We start from the raw sequence: 25,831 nt of genomic DNA, 5'->3' as shown, positions 1-25,831 counted from the left end.
CTTCTGACCACATTCCCTTGCGGACACCAGTGCCGAAGGTGGCGACCAGGTCTATAAAAGCCACCAGACACATGATCCAATTCTGGTCACACACTTTCCCTGATCTTTCACAGCTAATAAAAATACTGGCACAGTACTTTTTTCTAACAGAAGGATTTTAAACCGCTGTTCAGATTTATTATTCTTGTCAAGTTGTGAGCGTGTGTGCACGTCTGCGTGTTCATTGAGACCCGTTGACTACCTCTCATATCACATACATCCACACGTGCTCAATTTCAATTGTGCAGAGTTGGGGGGGGGACGTGGACACACCATACATTCACAACAGAGAATGTTCGTTTTTTTAAAAAGTTAAATAAAGACTGTTAAACTTTCTAGGAAGGTAGGCTGGTTGAAACTGACACAGTCATAAGCATTTGGCGAGTGAAATAAACCCTGCAGAATTTAAACTCGGAGAACATTTCAAGCATCGGGTGATTGAAAGCACAGCCAGGACAATGTACCCTTCACGGTCACACTGTTTGCAGAGAATCTGGTGCCTCAAAAGGCAGGGAGAGCAAGAATTTGCTTGGAGTTGATTTTAAACACAGGGTCACCCTTTGTCTCCCAGATACCGAGTGGGGAGCTGGGCGATCACCAGTATCACAGGGCACTCAGGGGAAGATTTAACTGAAGTGGCTCCAAGTTCGGGCGGTAATCACGGTCGGTTGATTTTATGGTCACTTCATATTACAATTCAAACATCCAGCCCATAAAGCCAAAGATACCCCTCTTGGTCTTTAGAAGGTGTTCTAGAGAGCAGGACACACACCCAGGGCTGCTTGGTGTCCGCGCCAAAAGTCAGAGCGGAAAGTCTGGGAATTACTTATCACCAGAAAAAGGCGATCCTGGGGGGGGGGGGGCCTCGATGGGATGTGTGTGAATGGCCGGTTCACAGCGCTCATGTTAATGGTCGGGATTTCCCTTCATGAACAGACAGGTCAGGCTTGATGTACAACTCCTTCCTGGAGTCATCAGCACCGTATGCTCTTTTAATTCTTAAAGTCATTCAAAAAACGGAAATCTCTTCTAGGCCCCTTACTTCATTTTTCTCCTTGTTGAAATTCTGGACCGGCTGCTGCTGTGTTTGGCCTGACTGTGCCACGGACGGGGCCCCGTGATCGCCACGGACGTCAGTCCCGAGCAGCACGCACTGTCCCAGTCACCGCTCCAACAGAAGGCGAAGGCTCTACCCTCACTCTGAAGCTGCAGAATCTGATGCCTATCATGGCCAAGGTCATAAGGCCAGTGAGCCACAGTCCCTGTCTGAACCTGGTCTGTCTGTAAAAGACATGCCTTTAACCACTGTATTCTATTCATCCCATGAAAGTCTGTTAACTGAAAGAAAAGAAACCAAACAAACAGAGCCACTTGAAAAGCATCATGGAAGGTCCTATCATGCTAAAAAAAAGCATGTGAGCATCCCCAAAGGTGAATTACAGTGATGTCCAAGGTCACCCAAAGGCCATGGGGTAGTCCCAGCTGTGTTTACCTAAACTGCGCCAACTTCATCATTGCTTATAACTCACATTCCTCGCAGGACCCAGATACCAGCTCACACGGCTTTACACAACACACATGCTGTCACCTATGACTCACACGACACCCCAGAATAGAGCATATGCCCTTTTAAAAACTTCTTACAAATATCCCTCATTACCTATTCAAAAGTCAGCAGACCTGGTAGAGCAGGAAGGTCTATTTTTGATGACCATTCCTTGTCTGCAAAAAACAGTTTGAAAACATCCCTCTAATAAATGTTACTTAACTATAACGCGCAGAGAGTGTATTCATACGTGTTTGTAATAAGAAACAGAAAATGAGGAGCTACAAAAGAAAGAGAAGTTTCTGCTCCCCAATGGGATATTTTCCTAGTTAATGAGTATGTTAGTGAATTTATTTGACAGATTACTTTATGGCCATATCATAATATGTGTTTAGATGATTCAGCATACAGATTTCTTTTTTTTTTAACCCACCTATCACCTCCCATTCTTTTTCTTTTGTGAAGACGCCAGAGATCTGTCCTCTTAGCAAATTTCAAGTGTACAATACAGTATTGTTAACTATCGTTACAATAATACATCGTTAAATATCGTTACAATAATAAAATCTGATGCTGCGCATCAGACCACCAGACATCTTTCATTTTATAATTCAAGGTTCGTGCACTTTGACTATCATCACGCACTTCCCCCACCCCCAGTCCCTGGCAACCATTACTCTACTATCAGATTCTAGGAGTTCAACTTTTTTTTTTTTTTTTTTTAAAGATTTGACATATAAGTGAGATACAATATTTGTCATTCTCTGCCTTATTTGACTTAGGATGATGGCCCCCAGGGACATCCATGTTGTCAAAAATGACAGGACTTCCTTCTTTTTTTAGAGCTGAATCATATTCCATGGTATCACTTTTTCTTTATCCGTGCATCTGTCAATGGACACAGGCTGTTTCCGTATCTTCACTGTTACAAAGAATGCTGCGATGAACACGGGAGTGCAGACATCTCTCTCAGATTCTGATTTAATTTCCTTCAGATATACACCCAGCAGTGGAATTCCTGAGTCATAGGATAGTCCTATTTTTAATTTTTTTTGAATTTCCATAGGGGCTGCACCAGGTTGCATTCGGACCAACAGTACAAAAGGACCCTGTTTGGGGCACCTGGGTGGCTCAGTCGGTTAAGCATCTGCCTTCGGCTCAAGTCATGATCCCAGGGTCCTGGGATCGAGTCCCACATCCCCCCTCACCTTGATGGGGAGCCTACTTCTTCCTCACCCTCTGCCTGCCATTCCCTTGCTTGTGCTCACTCTTCTTTCTCTGATAAATAAAGTCTTAAAAAAAAAAAGAACCCATTTCTTCCACATCCTCCCCAGTATTTATCTCATCTTTCAGACAATAACCATTTTAACAGATGTGAGGTGATCCCTCATTGTGGTTTTGATTTGTATCTCCCTTATGACTAGTGATGTTAAGCATCTTTTCATGTACCTGTTGACTATCTATATGCCTTCTTTGGAAAAATATCTATTTGGGTCCTTTGCCCATACTGAATTGGATTATGGGGGGGGGGTGCTATTGATTTCTATGAGTTCCCTATATATTTTAGAAATTAACCCTAGAAATTAACCTCAGCTACACCATTTTATTTCAGTTTCTTTGACCTCGGTTTTAATCTTTGGAAAACAGTAGGCTGGATCAAGTACATTTCCATTTTTTTAAAAAAATATATTTATTTATAAATAAGTTAACAATGCGGAGTTCAATCCAGGATCCGGAGATTGTGACCTGAGCTTTGCAAAGTCAGGTGCTTAACCGACTGAGCCATCCAGGAGTCCCATGCATTTTCCATTTAAAATTTTTGTTTGTTTGTTTGAAAGCAAACAAAGCTTTGAAAGGTTTCTTTATAGGCATTAGATTTCCATTTCTCTCTCTCTCTCTCTCTTTTTTTTTTTTTTAAGATTTTATTTATTTATTTGACAGACAGAGATCACAAGTAGTCAGAAAGGCAGGCAGAGAGGGGGCGGGAAGCAGGCTCCCTGCTGAGCAGAGAGCCTGATGCGGGGCTCGATCCCAGGACCCTGGGATCATGACCTGAGCCAAAGGCAGAGGCTTTAACCCACTGAGCCACCCAGGCACCCCCTTTTTTTTTTAAAGAAGTTTTTCTGCATAACAATTTCTCCAGGAAGGCAAAATCTTCTAAACTGAAATTTGCAGTAACTACATGTTCCCAGGAGATGCTCCCAGAGCTGGCCTTGTACACAGTGACTTAGGCAGCAATCAGGCCACATCTGGAGTGGGGACCAGGAACCCACAAAGGCTTTCCCTGTATCTGTGAGGCTCAGGGCTGGCTCTCCACCTTTAGCCTCCAGATGCTAGCAAAGCCATTTCTACTCCTTTGTGACTGCATTCTTGTAACTTTACAATTTTGCAAGAATGGCCCTATCATATTTGCAGCTCTCATACTCTCATGAATTATGATTATGTCTCAACCATTTGCAGAAAATAGACTATAAATAAATATAAACGTAAGGCATAACTTTTGTAATGTTTTATTTTACTTATCTAAACAAGGCATTCTTTTTCAAAAAGCTGACGTATTTACAAGACAGCAATTCCTCTTGTTTTTTTTCACTTTCCCACCTTTTGGAGACCCATATTAGCGATTTCTTCCTACAAAGACAATCAGTAAAGAGTGATCTTGGAAACATTTTCAGAGAAACTGTTTCCACCTGTCCCTCCCTAAAAACATTCCTCAGGTGAATGGATCCTTTTCGTTATTTAAGAGTGTTTCTGAAACAGTGTTCCATATGGGCTGTGGGATGTGTCTTACAGATATTGTTTGAAAAAATGATCTACAGTCAAATAAACTTGAGTAATTGTGAGTTGCAACATGTTAGATGGGTCTCTTTACTGCAGGACCTTTCAGAATCTTTAATATGAAATGTACACAAGGAGTGGTCGTGTAGATAGAGTCCTCTCCAGCGTATTGACTACAGAATGCTTTTTCCCCCAAGAACATCTATTAAGACTAACATGTGTCTAAGGACTACAGCTGGGAACCACTGATTGAAGGAGCACCAAGAAAAGTGCTACCCTTGATAACAATATCCATTGCCATGAAGGATAACCCAGCAAATTCAGTGCCACGTGCTCTCAGTGGGCTCTCTGAAAAATAAGGGGTCGGATCTCCCTTCAATTACTGGAGGCAGATTCATGCCTAGATAGTACTTCCTCTTGGCCAGAACAGAATGGTCAGAAAGCAAATTAAATTCATGTTTGCCTAGATGCTTATTTTTTTCTTTTTCCAGTCTTGGCCAACCTTTCAGAGAAATAAAGCCTAAAAAAATAAAAGATTCAGGTCCAACTTGCAAGAGCTGGAAGCAGAGGAGACTAGGAGATACTTTCAGGTCATAATGAAACACGCAGCACGTTCTGGGAACCTCACCATGTGTACTGCCCATTGCGTCAACTAGTAATGCAATGAGAACCACATACATCATTTAAAAATTTGCTAGCAGCCACCTTAAAAACAACAAAAGTGAAACTGCCAAAATTAATTTTAACAAGATATTTCACTTAATGCAATGTCTCAAATATTTTTATTTCAAAGTATCATTAGTTCAGAAAAGCATTCAATGAGGTTTTTTTTAACACCCTTCCTCTTATACTAAGTCTTCAAAATCCAGTAGGTGTCTTACACTGTCAGCACATCTCAGCTTGGACGAGCCACATCTCAACGGTCCAAGAGCGACCAAATGTGGCTCACGGCTGCCATATTGGATGGCAGTGATCTAGAACCATGACAACAAAAACAGCAGCAGCAGTAGCATTAAAGGGCTGACATTCATCAAACACCTTCTATATGCCACGTACTTTTCATGTACTACCTCTCTGAATCCCCATGACAGCCTGTGGCCTTGGGTCCCAGTGGCAGGCAAAGAACTAAGGCTGTCGGAGGTGTCTCCCCTAGATCGCACAGTGACGGTACTAACTCTGGGGCTCTAGGCGCCCCTCCGAACACTGTCCAGAACCCTCCCTTTAGGCTACTTTTCTTCAACTTGGAATGTACCTTAGCTACCAAGCAGTCTAACCTCTCCTTTTTACTGATGGGAAAACTGGGTTCTTTTGTTGGATAAAAAACATCATACACAAGTTCAAATTAAGTTCAAATTAAGTTACAGACCTGGCTGTCGTCATACTAAGCTGGATTAAAATGTGTCCAATTTGTTTAAAAAATGATGTTTGGGTCTCGAGAGCTTATTAACTTATACAGAGAGGAATGCCTGTGTCGCATTTACATAGAGCAGTAACCAATACATACGATAAACTCAAACTTCCTGAAAAATCTTATTTAATGGAGCCAAACATTAGGAGATAGCTCTTTCATTGTTTTAAAATTATGAGTTATACTGAGGTCTTCAATGCCCTGACTCTTCGTTCTTTAGATTTTTCTCAACTGGGAGTGATGCAGACTTGGGGAAACGGAAAGCTAAAGCAATTCTGGAGGCCCTTTTTAAGAATGTGGGGGGCAGGACCAGGAGGGTCCTGTGTCAGCACGTGATTCACAGAGCCACATAGACCACAGACCACAAAGACAACCTTTTTCCTTTGAAATCATAGCACCTCTGTGGACCCTGAGTTTCTTTCCCTGTTAAATGAGAGAACTGGGCCAAGATGCCATCTAGTCCTGAACTCATTCATTCACCCAACAAATATTTATTGAGTACCAGGTGTATGCCCGGCGTTGTTATAGGATGGGACTATAAAATTCAAGAAATTGTGTTTTAGGTTACTCACCTAATTATAGAGGAAAGAGCAGTGTTACTCAACTCCCGCTCACAAGCACATCTGTTTCTCAAGCTGGCCTCCAACAGGACCGATGTCCCCTGTCTTGTGCAAATACCACGGGAACACCCACAGGTGTGTGACTCTGTTACGAGACTCTGGTAACTCCCTTTAGGCATGGCAAAAGGCATGGGACCTCTCAACCCTTGGGGGATCTGGGGGTCGGGGACGACCCTGACCTGATGACTTTGACTTGGTAAGAGGCTTTCCTTCCCTCTGCTAAGCCATTAGGTGTAGTAATCTAAAACCTTAGCACAAACGGCAGACCACAGGGCAAGAACAAGCATACGTTTACTGTTCGCTTGTATAACTCAAACTATTAAATGCATTTTCACCCTTGGGCAGAGAAAGGGTATTCGGACTGGAGCAGCTACCTTCTCTCCATGACACATCTGGCCTCAACCGAGCTGGTTTTTTTTCTGGTTCTCAGAGAGTGGTGTGGTGAAAGGTTTCTTTACCAAATGGCACTCTTACATTGCCAGAATGGGGGAAAAGAAGGGGAAAGAAAAGCACATGTTTTATGTTAAATTTATGTTGTTTCTACAACACTGAAGGAGCCAATTTTTAACTCCCAGGGCCTCACTGATTCCTTTTCAAGCAAGTTTACGAGTGAGTATAATGAAGGCGTCTTTGCATGACTCCTGCTTTCACTTGGTAAGCTTTCAGGTCGGACAAGCTGCCGCAGGTGAGGCTGGAATGCTGGCAGGAGCGAGTCGTCAGGAATGCCAAGCTCCGAGCAGGCTGCCGCGCCTCTGTGCACACGCAGAACCCAGGCAAAGGAATCATTAACTCCAAAGCGAGAGGAATAAAGGAGACAAGTGCATTCTATTGCATTGTTAAAGAAGACAGGGAAGTAAGAGCTGAATGTGGTTGGCTCCACCTAGCCCGGGGGGTCCTACGGGGGTGGCACAGCCAACATCTTGGGGTGGGGACCATCCTTTGTGGTGGGGGGCTGTCTTATGCAATAAAGAACATTCTCTCTACCCACTAGACACCAGGAACACCCCCCCTGGGGGGAAATCAAAGACTCCTCCACATTGCCAAGGTGGGGGTTGGGGACGTGTAGGGAGATGGGCAAAACTGTCCCCAGCTGACAATCACAGGTCTAGACCTCCATATTCCTGAAAGGCAGTAACCTGATCTGTGACTCAAGTCCTAGGCCACATCTGAAGTCCTAACTTTGAGGGTAACACCTTGCATATAGAACTCAGCCACTAAAGGGCAGTTTGAAGGATACAACTCTATTTGAAATAGATAGAATGTACCCTCCTAGAGGGGTGTGCTTCATATTTCTAAAGGACGACAGTTCATCCTAATTTTTTGACATTTAAATGTATTGGTCTATTAAAAAAAAAAAAAAACGGCAAAAGGAAGTTTACAGACAGCCTCTGCATCCCAATAAAGGCATTTACAATGCTAAATTACATTTCCAGAGGTAAAATGAAAAATAATCATTTGTTATAAACTTGTATGTCCAAAATCAAGACCAATATTCCTCTCTAGACTCACTATCATTATTTGTTTAAATAATTCTTCTGATTCCTTCAATTTTATGTCTTTTGGTTTGAAGATTCAAATTATCACCTGGTTGATCAGTCAAAACTTCGGTTTTTAAGATTTCACTCATTTTATTTCACTAATAACTCCTCATTTAGTACCTATGGCTCTATCATCCCTGTGCCAACTCTGGGCAGTTCCAGACACACAGACACATAGGACATGACTTCTGCCTCTAGTCGCTAGGAAACGGCCCCCAGCCATCTGACTTTTATAACACTCTGGTGGGCAGAAAGCTCCCTGTTCATAGTGTTTCTCGAGGTTACAGTTAATGATTATTTCCAAGTAAATGAGAGTCGAACTTATTTTTCTTTGATGTACTATTTAGGAGTTATCACGGTCATGACCTTTTATTATGCACTTAAACTCGCTTTATCATATTCAACGTAAAAACAGTTCTCCTTTAATCACTGCGAGGACTCTGGAGATGATCCATTTCTCTGAACTGCCTGATACTTTCTACTAATTTTAATTTAAAAAAAAAAAGAGATCTATACCCCTGTGTTGTTTGGTTGATGGTAAATATTGCAAATAACTCTTAGACTGCTCTATATCAAGACATCTAATCATGACTGCATGAAATTAAGATGCACTCTTCCTTGTTAATTCAATTTTAATCCAACTACTAATTCCTTCAAAGTACTTTTAAACCAATGCATGCTCTTTATTTTAGAGATGAATTCTCTGAAACGTAAAACAAGAAAACACTTGTCACACTCCGTTAGACATGCTGGTTTTTCTATATACTACAAATTAAGCATAAAGAAGGCCAGTGAGGAAATTCATGAACTGAGATTATTATAATCTAATTTGCTCATTCAAACAAAGTCTCTCCCTCCTTTTGTTAAAATATATTCATGCTTACCAGTGAATAAAGATGTGTTAGGATTTCAGAGGTTTATATGAAATGCAATTATACCTTAGATACGCTCAATGCATGCAACTGGTATTTATTTAGTGCCCACTGCGTACACGGTGTGGTGCTGTGAGTTATGAGGCTGAATAAACCAGACAGCTCCTTTTTGCACGGAGCTTACAATCTAGTGAGACTCCCATACCAGAATGTAAACAACGACCATGCAACAGACGTCATAAAAGCAGCTCAGGGTACCTGAGGCTCGCGCGCGCGCGCGCGCACACACACACACACACACACACACTCATAATCCATGACTCTAGCATCACACGTGTAGTGACAACATTTACCCAACAGAGGCTCAGATGGAATTTACTAAGGTCGCCCAGCAACTGTGAACAGTCCAGACCGCCTTTGTTAATTCTGGAAAAGTCGTCAGGCTTTCTGTCACTGAACGCGCATTTCCAGAAAAGAACCACATATATTCTTTCTTGCTTGGCTGATGTTGTCGCTAAATGAGTGACAAACATCTTCTGAGACAGACATAGTGGACTTCACCTGACAATTTCAGAAGTTTATAGGGAAATTCTAAATGTTCCAGTGACCTCTTACCTAGTTAACAGCATAAAGTATATACAAAGGTTACCAAATTTCTCATGCTCCAGTAAACAAGATCAGATAAACATCCAGTGCCTAATGTTAACCTGGGGTTTTCTGGGAAAAGGCAGGCTGTCCCCAAAACACAGCAGTTGAAAAAACATGTTTGACTAAGTAGACCCCGAGAAACAAAAACAAAGAAAGTTCTCTCTCCGGTGACTGACTTATCCGAGGATGAAATGCAGAGAAAAGAAAAGTTTAGGAAGCACTTTCAAATTTTGTTTTGTCATATTTCCCATCAGTTCTGATATAAAGATAGCAATGGGTTAACATAAATCACAAAAGTCTTCAGCCACCCCTGGTGCACGTACCAAAGCTGCTCTCCGATGGAAAAATGTTCCCGTGACGTCAGGCAGAGGACTTGCCTAGTTATGCAGATGTTCCAAGTTCATCTTTTTCTTATTACCTGTGAATTCTACTTGACATTAGCTGTGAGTCTCAGGATTAATATTTCTTTGAAGAAAGGCAGGAGATATACATACACACACAGACATAACGATAGTTCTACAGAAAGTTCATAAGCAATAATTTAGGCAATACAGCCACAGAGGTAGAATCTACTCTTTCTATTTTCCTGGGGTGGGGGGACATTCTTCTGACCTCACATTCCAAGCCTGATGCAGACAATCCAGGCATCCCGGCAACCAAACCTGATGATAAGCAACTTTCTCTGTTGGAACAAGACCCCCGTGGAGGCAGACCTGATTCTAAACTGTACAAAAACTTGTTTACAAACACATGCATATAAACTGTGACACATTCTGAGAACTCTAAATTTCTGCTTCACCATCAGTGGATGAACTCAGCGGACAGTCATGGGCCAGAGCTTAACTAGCAGGTTTAGAAAAGAGCCAACTCATAGAGAGTCCCAGCTGTCCTCTCCACAGCCCCTCACTCTCAACAGCTTAGGAACAGTTCCTGTCCCTTGTCTGTTGGGGTGCAGCTCAGGCTTCCTCAGCAGCCAGTGTAGCAACACAAGAGAACACGAAGGGAAGTGGATACACAGAATTTAGCTCTTAAATATCTACATACTCGCGTATCCCTAGACCTTCCATTATTACTCTCTCTATAAATGAACGTGTATCTCAAGAAACTAATGATTGCTCAGTTTGTGGAAACCTCCACAGACAGAGGGTCTTCCTCCTCCTGGATGTGATGTGAAATGAGGTGTACATCCATGTGCCTTTGACCACCTCTTCCTGTTCCCCCACACCCGACAGAGGCAGATGTGGCCCTACGGTTCCTCTTCTCGCCATTACATCTCCTCAGCTGTCTGAACTGGCTTCAGGCCTCTGCTCTTGGCCATCTCTACCGTTTCACACCTGTTTCCCGAGTTCCCCTTGAAGGATATGGTTGAGAGACCACTCCCTGTCCTGACTTCACTTTGGGTACCAAATGCCAACCCAGCATTTCATGAGCAGCTCCCTTACGTGCTACGCAGAACAGGACGGCCCATCTCCTCACTCCTCCGAGCTCCATGACCTGTAGGATGTATATTACCTTATGGTGGTTCTTCTCAAATTTCATAACATACTGGCCTTTTTCTTCCAGAAAAACAATCTCCACAGATCCCCAACTGGACAGGCACTGACTGTAGAACGAAGTTTTTAAGTTTTAAAATGTCAGCCACACACTTCTGCTTCTAGCAACTACTAAAATGGTCCCAGACTTATCTCCGGGCTGTAAACAACCAGAAAACCAAGCAAAATATTTGGGGCAACGGTTTTCAGGCAACAGACAATGGGGCTGTGCGGGAGTGAGTGACCTAAGAGGAGGGAACACATGTCAAATATGTGAGCCAATATGAAACAGCAGCTTCCCCTTTTCCCCTCTTAATTTCCTTAAGTTACAAGTGACTGTTGAGAAGAATATCACAGTGTGGTGGGGTGATCGTGATTTATCGCTATAAAATGGTTTGGTCTGTGCCCAAGTTCAAAAGAATTCAGATTACCCTCAAAAATGAATAAACAACATTTTAAAATAGTATAAAACGCTCAGGCCATTCCCCATGGGGAGACTCGCAGCTCTGTTTGAGGAAATGCTCTTGGAGCAGGTTTATAAACGTCCCACTGCTTCCTTATAGCCTCACTGATACAGCATAAATAAAAGTCTGCATCCTGGAAGCAAGCAGAGGTCAGCACCCGTCGCAGGTGCTCAAGGCCAGGCTGCGGTAGAAACAGACACTGGGCCAAGGCGGGGGACCTGTGGGCAGCGCTCAGTGCATGGGGTACCAGCCCTTCGTCTTTGGGAAGCTTCACTGGAGGTCAGTGTCAAGTGCCCCGGGAGGGAGGTGTTTCCTCCAGCCTCCTCAATGGTCATTTCCCACCACTGCCCTGTTGCCGTCCGCGGGCTGCAGGACCCAGGGTTACAGGGAGCGTGGGTTCCAGGACAACGGCCAGGGTATCACGTCTACCTGTGCTCTTCCCTACAGCCAACTTGCCTGCGTATGCCGTGCCCCAGGCTTTCCTCCTGCTGCCCCGTCCTCTTCCTTGCCTGCCTCCCACCAGAAGTGCAGCAGGCCCCCAGGACAAAGGGACGGCAGGGTGCAGCAGCCTCGCTCAGCAGAGGCTGAAGGCGACTGCCTCCCGATGTGTGCCTCTGCCCCATCTTCCCATCCGTGTGGTCAAATACCCACCTTAGAACCCGCGTTCAGAACGGAGATAGATCTTTAGAGGAAAGCATTAACACGTTGTTTTGTTTTATTTAATCGGGAAAAAAAAAAGTCAATCTTTCTGGCAAAAAAATCAATCCCCAAAAAAGTCAGAATCAATCTGGCAGAAAAGCCACTGACTAGCTGCTTTAAATGGCTGAAATTAATATCTCTTATAGCTATCAAGCCTATGGTAAACAATTTTATGTTATTATTTTTTTAAATAAGGTCTTTTTTTTAAAGATTTTATTTTATTTATTTATTTGACAGAGACAGAGAGAGAGCACAAGCAGGGGGAGCGGGAGGGAGGGGGGAAAGCAGGCTCTCCATTGAGCAGGGAGCCTGAGGCGGGACTTGATTCCAGGACCCTGGGATCATGACCTGAGCTGAAGGCAGAGGCTCAACCAAATGAGCCACCATCTAAAACAATTTTAGATGTCAATTTTTTAAAAAGATTTTATTTATTTATTTGATAGAGACACACGAGAGAGGGAACACAACCAGGGGGAGTGGGAGAGAGAAGCAGGCTTCCTGCTGAGCAGAGAGCCTGATGCAGGGCTCGATCCCAGGACCCCAGGATCATGACCTGAGCTGAAGTCAGCCGCTTAACGACTGAGCCACCCAGGTACCCCTAGATGTCAATTTAGAAACGTGAAGACAGTACACAGATTTTCAGAGCTACTTCAGTCCTTCTGTGGGCACAGAGGCTCCTTATCAGTGGGATCTCCCTGATCAAGAGATCAAAAAGGGAACTCAGGCTATTTTCACATGATTATTCAAATGAGATAAAGTATGTCCAAGGTTCTCAGAAAGCTATAAGGGGTTCTGCAAAATTATCTTTTTATACTTAACAGTCATATATACACATTCCGGATTCTGTGACCATTTCAGTTTTGAAGTACTCACAAACCACATCAGACGAAATTCTCACTTTGATGAATGTGACAGAATGAACGGGGTTCTGGACTACCAGCTCCTTGTGGGCACAGATGACATTTTCCATGTAACCCAGCACCCAGCAGCTTTTTCATATACACTATGCAATAAATATTTAATGCACGCCTACTAAGTCGAACCAAACTGAAAACGAAACATGTGCACAAGATTCTGCCAAATTATACCAATCTACTGAAATAAACTGCCCTGCTATATTGCAAACATGGTTTATGGCTATGCGATATAACAGCTGTGAGGATTGGGGCTCAGAATGCCAGGAGAGCTGGAAGGCTCTGGAAACTCCACCAGAGGACCTGCAGTGTGGGTATGCGCCCTCTGAATGAAGTGGAAACTTTCCTTTACCCTGGGATTCACTTTCTCTTCTCTTCCCCTGTGTCGGTCTGAATATAGCCCCATAAGAGCCTGACCCTGGGAAGTCACAAACAGGGAAGGAAGCTGTAGTTGCCCACAGAGGACACTCTTTCTGCAAAGATTCTGCAGCTGGTTAATACCTGTTACGAAAGGCTTTCCCTCCAGGGATTTAGGGGTAAAGGTAAAAGAGGAGAACCAGGCTACTCTTTTTCACCCTAGTTTTAAAATAACCTGTAACTTAGAGCAAACTGAAGTAGCAGTAAGAGGAGTCTCACTTTTAAAGGGCCATTTTTTGGGTTATATATACTAAAACAGAATAAGTGCATCGCCTCGACTGCAATCTGATACCTTCTTTGAGATACTGAATTTCCTTATAAAATATGAGCGTTAGCCTATAAGTTTTTTTTTTTTAAGACTTATTTATTTGAGAGAGAGAGAGAGAGAGAGAGACATCACAAGTAGGCAGAGAGACAGGCAGGGCGGGGGGAAGCAGGCTCCCCGCTGAGCAGAGAGCCCGATGCAGGGCTCGATCCCAGGACCCTGAGATCATGACCTGAGCCGAAGGCAGAGGCTTAACCCACTGAGCCGCCCAGGCGCCCCTAGCCTACAAGGTTTTAATCTCCACGAAGTGACTGTGAGTACAGTATTTAAAACTTTTATTGCAGTATAATGTAAATGTAGAAAAGCGTACACACCAAAACTGTGTAGCTCTGTGAATGTTTTACCAAATGATTATGTCTGTGGAATTACTATCTAATAAAAAAAAAATCATCAGCATTCCAGAAGACCTCCTCTAGGGTACCTACACTTAATATAAAGAAGGCCAATTAGGACAAACAGATGAAAACAAACACAGGCTGAACAGGTGGTACATACACAGAAACTCAAACCATTCGTGATTTGAATAGAATATAAACTTAGCTTATGTAAACGGACCCAAAACTACAAGAGAGTGTTTGGTTTGTCCAGTCAATGAATGAAAACCCATTCTCCAGTCTGTTTCTCTTGTTTTTTTTTTTTGTTTCAAATTTTTTATTTAAATTCTAGTTAGTTGACATATAGTGTAATATTAGTTTCAGGAGTAGAATTTAGTGACTCATCACTCACATACAACACTCAATGCCCATCACAAGTGTCCGCCCTAATATGCATCACCCATCTAGCCTGTCCCCAACCCACTCCCCTCCAGCAACTCTCAGTTTGTTCTCCATAGAGTCTCCCATACAGTTTGCCTCTCTCTGTTTTTTCCCTTTCCCCTATGTACATCTGTTTATCTCTTAAATACCACATATGAATGAAATCACTTGGTATTTGTCTTTCTCTGGCTGATTTATTTCACTTAGCGTAATAAACTCTAGCTCCATCTACGTCATTGCAAATGGCAAGATTTCTTTCTTTTTGATGGCTGAGTATTATTCCATCACACACACACACACACACACACACACACACACACACACACGCTCCACATCTTCTTTATCCGTTATCCATTCTTCAGTTGACAGACACTTGAGCTATTTCCATATTTTGGTTATTATAGATAATGCTGCTATAAATGTTGGGGTGCACATACCCCTTCGAATTAGTATTTTTGCATTTTGGGGGTAAATACACAGTCATGTGATTGCCGGGTTGTAGGACAGTTCTATTTTTAACTTTTTTGAGGAACCTCTATACTGTTTTTCTATCTCTGTTTCTCAGTTTGTCTGTCTGCCTACCTATGTTCTTCCTCTCTCCTCCCTTCCCTTTTCCTCATTCCTGCCTCCAAATGTTAAAGACCAGAAAACGTAAAAAGGAACTTCTAAACAGTATTGTGAAGACGATGATTTTTGTAATATCATCTCACTAGCTAATTAAAACAGTGAGCACTTAGCCTAGGTCAGTATTAGGTAAAGATGTCAAACAAAATATTTAAAACTTCTTACTACGATGTTACCACTGGGAGAGGTTGGGGAGAGGCTGCGCCGACCTGACCTCCCTGTGCCTATTTTGCAACTTCCTGTGAATCTGTAATTCTTTCAAAATAAAAAGCTAGTAACAAAAAGCTTTGCTATCGCAGCAAACCACTATTCTTATTTATATAACATGGTCAGCATTTTGTTTTTAGTATGATTTTTCTAAGAACTACAGCAATTTTAAAAAAACCTTAACTTCTCTGTTAATTTCTAAAAAAAATACTGAAAAGAAGATCAAAATATTAAGTTCAAACAAATACCTACTCTACAATGTGTTTTGAAACCGTTTTGAAAGTGCTTAAAAATACTGGCTAGTGTATGCATGATAGTTAACTTTCTTCATTCTTCCTTTCTAACCACACATTCCCCCTACCCTACCCTCACACCCCGCTGCTTTGACCCCCGAAATAAATGCTAACCATGAAGTTAATGCACAAAAAGAAAAAAAAGTTTGCCTCCCCAGAGCCTTACATATAGGTGGTGAGAGTCTCTTCCCTTTGTGTCTCTTATGTTTCCAAATACAGTGCTCCAAGCACGTTCCATCTCCACGACTACGCTGCTGTGAGCCCAGAAAGCTCACGGATGCAGAAAATGGGCCCAAAGGTTAGACCACCCTTCAACCCATTTGTAAATCACATAATCTCATAAATCGTCTCACTGTTTAATAAAGCAGCTGGGCTGCTAGCGGTTCTTACAAGATAAATGATCATCTTTGAACTGTTAGCTTTTCCATTTTTGGTGTTTCTTGCGGCAAAAGCCATTTATTTTTACTTGCAGATATAAAACAACTTTAAAAATAACTTTAAGATACTGTGGGGGTAGGAAACAGCAAGTCTCTAGTGTATGTTAACTCGTGACCAGTCTGCTCCCTTGCAAATTTGGAAACAACGACAGAGACTGACGGACTTTCTCGTACTTTCGAGGTCCATATAAACACCTGTAGGCCCTGTGATTATGAACCAGGGGAAGAACAGGAACCAAAGGAAGTTCTGAGGACAGAGTCCTGGGAGAAAGGATCAGTCCTTGGGAAAGGGCAGGCAGAGGCTCAAAACCCCAGTGCACCAAGCATTACCTGAAACAGCTTAATTAATTTTAGATCATGTAATAATTAAAAGAGAGAATGCAGGCCCATTATTTTCGCTCTTTAGAGAGCTGAACTGTTGCAAAGGGCCAAGGGCTCAAGGGTGTTTGCCTCCCTCCTTGTGAGATTGTCCAGGTGTCTGGGGAACATGAAGAAGACATAAAGGCTGGACGGGGAAACCGTGCGTGCCCATTGCAGCCATGTATGCCATGGAAGGGGAGAAGGATGAGCAGGAGAAAACAGACAAAACAGGAGCCTTCACATTAGCCATAACAAGTCTGAAAGTAAAAACAGTGCAGGAATAAGTCAGGGCCATCCCGAAGACTGGCCCAGAGCCATGCAGGAAAACAACCACCCTCTTTTAAGGGAAAGTAAGACCCACCATGGAAGGAAAGAGGGGTCAAGCAGTTGTGCTCTGGGAGTCCCGAGATGGGGAGCGAGGAGGCAAGGCAAACTGAGCCTTCCCCTGCCTGAGCCCTGTGGCCTTTCGAGGAGGGCCCAAGGGCAGGGCAGACATCTGGGGCACAGGCATGCGGCCGCAAAGCTCCCCAGTCAGAGGCCAGAGCCTACCCTTCCTTGGCAGATGACCTTGGGTAAGTGACAGGACCTTCCTCAACCCAGGTTCCTCTACACCTACGACAGGGATCATTAGGGTCATGGTGAGGGGCAGCGGTCACAGTGCAAGTCAGCGCTTCAAACACTGATAATATCCACCTGTTCTGGAATGTGCTCCAGGGACGGGCCTGGTGCTTCCTCCTCCACACATCATCCCGTCACCATCCTCTCTCCAGCCCCATGAGATAAGTGCCATTGTTTTTTTTTTAAGATTTATTTATCTGTTTTAGAGAAGGGGGGGGCATGAGAGGAGGGGCAGAGGGAGAGAGAGGCTTAATCAGACTCCTTGCTGAGCATGGAGCCCAACCCGGGGCTCGGTCTCACCACCCTGAGATCCCAACCGGCATCGAAACCAAGAGTCAGAAGCTTAACCGACTGCGTCACCCAGGTGCCCCAAGATAAGCGCCATTAGTATCTTCATTCTGCCAATGAGGAAACCAGGACTCCTAGGAGTTGCTCAACTTGGCCAGCAGCACCCTGCAACCAAAGTAGGGCCTGGGTCCAGAGACAGCATCCCCGTCTGTGACGTCCTGCACGGCCCTGTACATGTGGAGGACGCAAGGCCTTAATGCATTGCTCCATCCAGAGAAAAGCACCACACCACAGGTCTAGAGACTTTTTTGGTATACTTACTGTTCTGTATACTCATTTTAGTCCCATGTGTACATTTTGGTTTTTCAAAATATTTCAACATCAAATAGATGCCAGATATAAGAAGGTTATTATTGCCTTTTCTGGAACAACAACAACAAAAGCATCCATCAAATGTTAGTGGTGATTAGTCTAGAATCAGTGGCCTAATGCATTCTTTAGCCTATTAAAATAATGTTCACATTGGGAAAATTATAGACATGATCCTTTCAGACACACTTAGAACCAGTGCAAGTTCCCAAAGGTCCGCCTAGAGCAGCCTTTGTTTTAAGAGCAGAGTTACGCCAAGGGCCCTAAACAATTGGCATAGGTGGCTTTTTTGACCTCTGGCTTGGTCACGTCTTGTACCCCAAAAATGTAGTCAACTGAGGAAGTGCCCCTTTTCCTCTGAGTCATGAAACCCTGAGGTATTTTCCCCATTTTAAATCAGTGACATCCCACTTTACAGCCAGAAAAAAATGCAAAGGGACAGAGATTCTTGGGGAGAACCTAGACCAGCAGGTGGGCAAACCCCCCTGATAAGCGACTGGAAGCATCTTCTGCAAAAAGTAATACCAACAGGGAGTACAGGGGAACGCAAGGGCCAGACAGATGCCATTGCCCACAAGATGGCCAGGAGACCAAGCAGTCACCTATCTCTGGAGTCATCCTGTGCTGCTCTGGAAGTGTTACCCTGGTCACTCACATCATGAGGCACCCTGCCCCCCAAATAGGAGAGCCAATCCAGATCACACCAGGTTCTGCTTACCCCGTATTGGAAGGCTCAGTAGAAATGTGCACAGGTGAGGCTTCACCCAGTCAAACTCTCTTTGTGAGAAGATTCATCTGCAGACAGACTTTGTTCCCTGAGGGGCGCACAGAACCCCTGACCGCTATGCTATGCTGCTTCCTCAGACAGAGATGGGCTTACTGAGCTCACCATTCTTGCTCCACCTCTAAGAGGACTCTACCAAGTTGCCATGTTGGGTGGGTCCTTTCAAAATCACTGGGTGTTAATTAATTACTGTTATTTTATAAATAATGTAATAATTACTATTATTTAAAACTACTCTTAAACTTAGTCAAGGCCTTTTGTGGGCTTAGCAGAACAGCTTGTGAACAGGACATGTGACAACCATGAGATCAGGACTACACTTGTTACACTATGTGGTACCTAGTGGTTCACTTTTAATTAGAATTCAACCTTGTAAATAGTGTTCAAAAGTCCCCCAGCCTATAAAACTCCGGCTAAACGAAAAGCTTGCATTCAGACACCTGTGCTGACCAACATGGTGGCTTCACCACCTGCGCTGACCAACACGGCAGCTTCACCTGTAGCTACCACCTTGCTCTACCTCTTCCCTTATCACTAGAGAAGAGAAAGCAAGCCTAGAAGGGAAATAGAGTTTGACCTCCTCCCAAAACAAGGCCCAAGAAGGAAAGGAAAAAAAAATCCCCCAAGTAGCAAAAGAAGTATATATACACTATTGGCAACTTTCCCTACCCTGGCACCCCGTTTCCATTGGCTTCATTAGCGTGGTTCAGGCCTTGAATTCATGACTACTGATTTTCCTGGCTATCGTTTGAACGTTTTGTTTTTGCAACTGGGCAACACAATGAATATGTAGCAGTCATGGCCCAACACTCTCGAAGCCTAGCTTTTCTAGCCAAGACTTTAAGAACAAGACTCTGGCATGAGGGAAGATGGACTCCGATAACCACCCAGGTCTTCAATCCATCTGGGCTTTTCCCAATCGATGCCTTGCCTCCAAACCAGGCACATCACTGAGTTTGCATTTAAACAAGAGAGAGAGAAAGTCTTTAGAAGACAAAAGTGAAGTGAAAAACTGAGCAACCCATTTCACCAAATTGCTCAACCTTCTGTTCTGCCTCGGCTGGGCGGACTTTTGTTGATTGAAGGTGAAGTGGCATAGCTTTTGCCCAAATAACTTATGCAATGCATAGAGGCCAGTTACTAAGCAAGCCCTGAAAATCAATACTCTAACTGCCTGCTGACTGGGAGGGTTTGCTCATTCAATAAGAGACGCATCAGACTCGGCTCTAAAAAAAAAAAAAAAAAAAAAAAAAAAATCAATGTTTTCTCTGAATGATATTCTCCAAAACTCCACGACATCAATGACAACTACAGATCATTTATCCCGTTGACATAGGGGATTCTTTCTACTCTGCTTTATAATTAAGAAATATAAACCTTCGTGGGGGAGGGGGGAATTTCTGCCGGAGTTCTGCTGAAGTTTCCACTATGTTAGAAATAAACAATAAGAAAAAAAAGTTCATTCCTTCCCAGTGGAGGAAAATAAACACTGTATTCTGACATTTCTTTTGGAAAAGGTAGATCACCATCAGTGAGAGATCTACGAACGGTCCCATTGCCGGTTCGATTCATTCAAACAAGGAAGGTCCTCTAAGTGAGAGGGGATTTCTGTAATCATTTCTCCTTAAAGTCAGTGCTTCCAAATATAATGTCAGGCAGAATGGCTTCTTATAAGGGACCTGATATAGAAAACCAGCAATCCTGGAGTGTCCACAACTTGTTAAGTTTGTCCTCTTAAAAAACAAAGACCCAAAGACTTCATCACAAGAAAAAGTGGGAAAGAACAAAACTGGAGCAGAATATACCAAAATCATGAGGGGCACTGGTTATATAAGTGACAGAAACGTAACAAAAAAATTGAGAGTATTTTGTTAGTCTTTGACTCAGGAATAGGACTACCAGGGAGAGGAGGCATCCATTGGCTAAAAGCAACAGTGTCTTAAAGGAGGAGGAAAGAGAGTTTTGGAGACATTTGATACTGGTGTCAGGAGTCTGCCCTATAGCAGGAAAACTCCCGGCAGCTCAGTGTCAATGAGCTCGGTGACCAGGGGCAAACTGCAGAACTGCTGACAGCCTGAGTCCCTAACCTTCGAATGTGGATACGTGTCCCCATCCCCGTAGGGTTCTTAGGAAGCTTGGAGAGATGGCGGTGAAGGCACTGTGTAAACGGTAAAGTCCTAGACAAAAGCAAGGTGTTATTATTATTATGACATCAGTCTTTTAGCATCTCAATCACAGAGCACACTTACGATCTGTAAGTTTCAATATGGATCTTGCACGCATTTAGGTTTGCTTTTAATTTCATGGATGTTTGCAGCTGCAAGAAGCCATCAAACCATCTAGTTGAGTCACTTTATGGAAGCGGAAACTGGAGAGGTAGATTCTAACTTGTTTTCTCTATTATAACGAACAACAGACTGCATGGGGGAAAATGCATTAAGCCACGTCCTAAGAAAGACTCCTTTAGCAATACAACTTTTGAAGGAATGATACATGTCTATTCATATTTGTATAAAAACTGATCATAAACACTGAATATCTCTGACATTCTAACTTTAAGAAATTACATAATATAATTTTGCAGTCATTTGTCAAAGTTTTTCATTCACAGTCATACATCAAAATTTTCTTTCTTGGTGAAGATTGATTCGTAACAGCGTGCAAAAAAGAAAGAGGAAGGAAGCGGGAAAGGAAGGAAGGGAGGGAGGAAAGATTAAGGCAATACATTATTCTCACTCATAAATACACTGCGTGCATACAGTCTATTAAACCACCAGGAAATGCCAGCAGAGGTAAAGAAATCAAGAAGTAACTACAAGGATAAGGTTTCTGATTCTCTATTAACTTTGCAGCAAATCAAAGCCAAGAAAATGTTCTGAAATTCATCAGAGGTAAAAGCCCCTTAAAATCAGTCTCTTAAAAGCCAACAGGTGGCATAATAATTTTTCAACAACCACTTTCATTTTCCTGACATTCATCTGGAATCAAAAGTAGATGACGCTGGCATGGGGTGGGGGGTGGGTGTTCTGGTTTTTTTTTTTTTTTTTTCCTTTTCATGGTAAAAAGATGATAATTATTTAAATTTCTGATACTATATTAAAATATACTTTTAAAAACAGATCTCGCAAGTTAGTACTAGAACACACACAAATAATTTGTCTAAGTGATCTTGCTCAGTGCAATTTAACTCTTTGCTATGGCTTGTGATATAGAAGAATGAACCAGGAGATGCCTGTAAACACAGACAAGCTGGCAGTTGTCAGGTAGTCAATGTCTGCTAGTAAATAACCCAGGTTTTTTGACGTTACAAAAAAAAATCTTTCTGAAAACCTTTCTGAAATCTCATTTACGGCGGTAAGAACATTTCCAGGCACCCATGCCCATCCTTGAGGACTAGCCCAGATTCAAGACGTGATTTGTTTTTATTCCAGACTCTGGAATAGTGGTAAGTTTATGAGCATGGGCAAAGGAACTAAAACAGGCACAGTTTTTCCCCTTAAAACATCAGTGTGTCATGTCGGAGAGATTATACACAATGCATCAATTTTCTGCAAAACCTGGAGTGAAAGAAAGGAACTTTCAGTTATAATGATATCATTATATCATGTGTAAGGACACACAACTAAGGCAACCATGACCTTATCCAGGACGGGCAGGCCCCCGTGTGTGCACAGTGGTACACCTTCAGGTATCAGGTTTCTAGTTTTAAAGTAAAATCCTTCCAAAATGTTCTTAAAACCACTGCTAAGTACAGGGGTCTAGAACCACTTCTCTACTCCCTGTTACATAAAGGCATAGGTACCCAAGGTAGCACAACCAACAATACTCATTCTTCACTATAAATCCACCTGTTTCCGAATGCTCTCTGCCAAGAAACAGGTAAGTCTGTGCAATTTTCCCCAGCGAATCAGGACACGGATGTCTTCTAACACATGTGGCAGTAGCTCACTTCATGTGAGACATTTTCTGACTTCCATGAGATTCAGCGTGCATTGACTATGTCTAAAATTATGACGACTTTTGTCTGTTTTCTGTGGTAGGAGTTAAAGTACATCAAGGAGGGGCGCCTGGGTGGCTCAGTGGGTTGAGCCACTGCCTTCGGCTCAGGTCACGATCTCAGGGTCCTGGGATCGAGCCCCGCATCGGGCTCTCTGCTCAGCAGTGAGCCTGCTTCCTCCTCTCTCTGCCTGCCTCTCTGCCTACTTGTGATCTCTCTCTGTCAAATAAATAAAATTTAAAAAAAAAGTACATCAAGGAATCATTTTTCTTATTCATAACCAGCTGTAGGGTCAAATTATGCTACTGGGAAGAATGCGGAAACTATCAACTATAACCCAGATTCTTCACATCCGGCCGTAAGTTTAAAAAAGGCCATTTTCATTTTAAAAGATAAAATGTGTCATGTCTCAGGCACTTAACATTTGACGTTGCAAGTTTCCTTGTGGTCATTTAGGAAAATAAAGCAGGAAATTCTAAAACCTTAGCAGGTGCTCTAATAAGACAGTCACATTTATGCGATGACCGCTGATGGTGGGCTTGCTGGAGGGGGGGACGGGCAGCAAGTTCACCAGCACGTCCTCATTCTTTTCTCTTTGCCTGGAGATGGGACAAAGTCTCCTTGTTGAGATCCAGCTTAACTCTTCCGAGAAACTGCCCTCATCACAGAAATAGGATTAACCCTGTTTGGGGACTGTCGCTGAAATCCCAAATCACCTCTGTTCTAAGACATTGGATTACACAGGTTCTTCCTGTCTCCCTGTTCAGCTCTTCCCAATGTGAGCGCTTTGAAGATAAGCAGTTATCTTATCCCTCTCGTAGATCCAGAACCCAGCACGAGGTCTGCGTGTAGTGTCTGTGGTTCTAGACCTGGTGTGCATCAGAATCTCCTGGAAGGCTCCCGTCCCCAGCCTGTAAGCCCCACCCCATAAGGATCCTATTCAGAGGTCCAGGTACGGAATGCAGGAATGTGCATTTCTAGCAGCGTCAAAGGGCTGCTGTGGCTCTCTTGGGAAACAAACCCTGAAAGCCACTGTAATAGGCTTTTCCTGAATTCATGGGGAAAAAAAATTCAACTTTGAGACTGATTTACTACGGAAATATCAAATCATTCCTGGACCTTCAGGAAGCTCAGGCAATGAGTAAGCAACAGGAGTCTGAGAACAATGACAAAATTTCTTCTCTGCCACAGCTACACACACCACTTGGTGCCCTCTTCGGGACTGCCTAAGCAGTTTCTAAAGACGTGTGTGCTGCCACTCCGTCCCCGCGGAAGATTTTACTCGGCTGGTCTAGGGTGCTGCGAGGCATCCTCCTCTGCATTCTCCCCCACGTGATTCTAAGGTTCAAAAGCTACGGCTTAAAAAAAAAAAAAAATTCACCTCCTTGTCTTTTCAGTTCAGTCACTAATGTACAAACCGAGCGATCTGATGCTGCCGTAAGAAACGGGGACTCCCATCTGAGGACGCGTGGCGGGATACAAGGAGCATTCCCAGGGCTCTCGGATGCTCTGTGTTGCTCATCGCTCACTTCTAACCGCAACTCCTCGGGTTGCGGACCCAACCACAGCGGCCGGGCAGAGAAAGCAGCAGGTGACCCAGAGCCCAGCCTGGTCAACGCGGCCGGAGCCAGGGAGCAGGAGACAGGCTGGGGGCTGGGTTATTTTATGGCCAAAGACAACCCCTGCAATGGAAACATCAAATGACAAGTCAAGGCCACACTGCTCTCCTGGGCTCCGGACCCGTCTGCTCTACCTACCGACCCTTCACCTTTCCCTTCGGAGCACCCCACGTCCACCCAACCCACTCTTCCTCCTGGGGCATTCACGGCCCCCGTGATGGACAACGGTGTTTCATCCTGACTTCAGGGCAGAACCCTGGTGTCACCTGGGATCCTCTAGGTCTCGTACTGGTTACACGTTAACGGCCTCCAGGTCCGCCTGAGTCACTCGTCCTGCACGCTCCCTGCTCTCCCGTTCCGCATCTCTCCTGGCTGGCAGGACTCGCCCAGCTCCCTATTTCCCTGTTGCCTCTGCAGGCCACTCCCACTCCTGCTGGAGTCCTTGGTCTCAAGCACCCAACCCATCCGGCCGGTTCCCAGGTTAACCTCCCCCCGAGAGCCTCCTCTTGGGGAGCGGGGGACAGTGAAGTTCTTGTAAGGTGTAGCCTCCCCATCTTCCCCTTCTTTTCCCATCGCACCGAATAACCAGGGCTCCTGGGGCCTCTGCTACTATGGGACCTACTCTTGGGATGCCTTCGTTTGACTTCTCCAGGGAAACACCCACAGCTTGGGGCGATAGCCGACCCCCTCTCCAGGTGGAATTAAAAGTGAAGAATAATACCAGAACACTCCATCCCGTTCAGAATTCTATCATTGCTTCTGTGACACTGTTTCACACTTTGTTATCTAGAGATTTCTCTTCCCCTAACCGACTAAAGGGCAAGCACCGAACCCGATTCATTCCTAAGTCTCCAAATGCAGACAGGACAGAGCAAACTGCTCACTGTGGCTCAAACACAAAGAAAATAAAAGCCCAAGTTGTAATAGGTAGCACTTCGTGTCCTTATACTCAAAGGACAAACAACAGAGGTTAACTTATGCAATTATTTCTACTAAATCAGGGCCAGGTGTGCTGGCCCACCAGCACGGGATAGAACTTGGAGCGGAGAAGGAAATTCTATCCCCCTGTGTTCACTTCCACATACTACTTTCTGAAGCAAGCTGCTGAAATTTGGTAGGAGTAGAATTTATTTTAAGCCTATGCAATTCACAGATGCTTAGTCAACACTCTCAGGCATTTGATATTATACTTTAGGGCCTGCAGAGATTAAAATGTCAAACCCAGCACTTAGTTTCTAACAGGGCTAAGTAAACAAGCCACCACTGCTCACTGGCCCTAAACACCCTTCCTGCTCCCAGCTGGCTCCGGGAACTTTCTAGACAACTGTACTGAGTGTGTCTATCTGAATGTGTAGGAAGGAGACTGCACCTAATGACTCTGAAGAAGTGAAAATTTCAGTCAAACCGGTTATTTGACAAAAGCTTGGCTCCTTGCCTGCATTCAAACTAACCTGCTCATACCCATAGGCTGGATGGCGGACTACCCTGAGATGTTATGCCAAGAGCCAACTGTTGGGATTGTCTAGAAAAGACAACCTTTCAGGAGGAAAATGAAAAAGAAGGAACAGAGAGAAGCTATGATGTCAGTAGGAATGGCCCATGAGAACAAGGTTTATATTCTATTCCCTACGTGTGTTGATGTTTTAAGAACAAGCGAGTGATAACTGAGGCCAAAAATGT

General features: G+C 43.8%; 1 protein-coding gene across 1 annotated transcript in view; it reads right to left on the bottom strand.

Moving 5' to 3' along the window:
• Positions 1-25,831, bottom strand: part of EGFR (epidermal growth factor receptor) — a 201,269-nt gene that overhangs the window by 170,288 nt on the left and 5,150 nt on the right. The window lies entirely within an intron of this gene.

This window comes from Lutra lutra, chromosome 11, assembly GCF_902655055.1.
Source record: "Lutra lutra chromosome 11, mLutLut1.2, whole genome shotgun sequence".
Classification (NCBI taxonomy): domain Eukaryota; kingdom Metazoa; phylum Chordata; class Mammalia; order Carnivora; family Mustelidae; genus Lutra; species Lutra lutra.
The sequence above is the reverse complement of the archived record's forward strand: the minus strand, read 5'-3'. Positions and strand labels throughout refer to the sequence as shown.